Consider the following 2,025-nt stretch of genomic DNA (forward strand, 5'->3'; position numbering starts at 1 on the left):
GTTGTTCATATTATGATGAACTTTTCTATAGAAAAGTTGTTCATATTATGATGAACTTTTCTATAGAAAAGTTGTTCATATTATGATGAACTTTTCTATAGAAAAGTTCTTCATATTATGATGAACTTTTCTATAGAAAAGTTCTTCATATTATGATGAACTTTTCTATAGAAAAGTTGTTCATATTATGATGAACTTTTCTATTGAAAATTTGTTTACATTGTGATGATGTTTTCTAAAGAAAAATTTTCATATTATAATGAACATAAATTTAGTTTCTCAAATTTTAATTATTAGTTTATAAACCACAACAGATTTGAAAAAAAAGAAAAAAAATTAATTTAATTATGTGTATTAAATATATAAAAATATATCATTATATATACGTTTTAATATTAAATAATTTATAAATATCTTTAGTATCAGATTTTGTTTTAAAAACTTTTTTGAAAGTTTTCTATTACGTTTTGTAAAGTTAAAGAAAAATTGGAAATAAAAATATATATATGAAGTTATATTGCACTTAAGCAGATATAGGTATATATAGCAGAATATATGTTTTCTTTTTTTGTTTAATTACACAACGAAATAACACCTAAACTAAAATAAGAAGAAAAAAATAAAAAAAGAAAAAAAAACTAAATTCGACTAATATAATTTATTTATAACATATTATAATGATAATAATGTATAATTAACAAAACATAAATAAAATTATATAATAAACATAATAAATTAAACATAATTATATATAAACAAAAACCATTACATTCCTTCCTTCCTACTTTCACTTTTTAAATGACAAAATTTTTGCTTAAATTTGTCAAAAAAAATTTTTTTTGTTAATATTTTAAACTTCACACTTAATTTCTTTTTTACTGGTTTTTCTTTTTCACAAATTTTACAAATTAAAGTAGAATTATGTTTATATATATATTATAGAAAAACAAAATAACATACCTATAAATTATATAATAATCACATTTTTAATTATACGCTCAGCGTGTTGTTTAGTTGTTTTAAATTTCATGATTGTTGTTTTTTTTTTTTTTTTTTGTTAATTTCTTACCTTAAACTTATTAATTTTATGTTATTGTGCACATTTTCTTCAGGTCATTATCTGTTTCATCATTTTCTATTATACCCATACCATCATTTGGTATTGTCTTTCCTTCAATATTTGGCAAGTAGGGTTCATAGTCTAATCCTTTGCGTTCGTAGAAAAGTAAATATGCAGAGCTGGGATCAATGTTAGGTTGACTGGATATTTCACGACATGAACTGTCATTATAACAATACCACGAACCGTTAGGGTTAGCAGCATAGGAAACATAATGTCCACCATTTAACATGCCAGAATGTGACTGAAAAAAAAGAATAAATAAAAATGAACTTTTCTATACAAAACTTGTTAATATTATGATAAACTTTTCAATAGAAAATTTGTTCATATTATGATGAACTCTTCTATAGAAAATTTGTTCATATTATGATGAACATTTCTATAGAAAAGTTGTTCATATTGTGATGAACTTTTTTAAAACAAGTTGTTAATATTATGATGATTTTTTCTTTAGAAATGTTATTCATATTATGATGAACTTTTCTATAGGAAAGTTGTTCATATTATGATGAACTTTTCTATAGAAAAGTTGTTCAAATTATGATGAACTTTTCTATAGAAAAGTTGTTCATATTATAATGAACTTTTCTATAGAAAAGTTGTTCATATTATGATGAACTTTTCTATAGAAAATTTGTTCATATTATGATGAAATATTCTATAGAAAAGCTGTTCATATTATGATGAACTTTTCTATAGAAAAGCTGTTCATATTATGATGAACTTTTCTATAGAAAAGTTGTTCATATTATGATAAACTTTTATATAGAAAAGTTGTTCATTTTAAGAGGAATTTTTCTATAGAAAAGTTGTTCATATTATGATGAACTTTTCTATAGAAAAGTTGTTCATATTATGATGAACTTTTCTATAGAAAAGTTGTTCATATTATGATGAACTTT

At 21.4% G+C, this 2,025-nt stretch overlaps 1 protein-coding gene across 2 annotated transcripts in view; it reads left to right on the forward strand.

The window, feature by feature from the left end:
- Positions 1–2,025, forward strand: part of LOC111685653 (ubiquitin carboxyl-terminal hydrolase 32) — a 9,933-nt gene that overhangs the window by 1,632 nt on the left and 6,276 nt on the right. The window lies entirely within an intron of this gene.

The sequence above is a fragment of the Lucilia cuprina genome, chromosome 5 (assembly GCF_022045245.1).
Source record: "Lucilia cuprina isolate Lc7/37 chromosome 5, ASM2204524v1, whole genome shotgun sequence".
Taxonomy (NCBI): domain Eukaryota; kingdom Metazoa; phylum Arthropoda; class Insecta; order Diptera; family Calliphoridae; genus Lucilia; species Lucilia cuprina.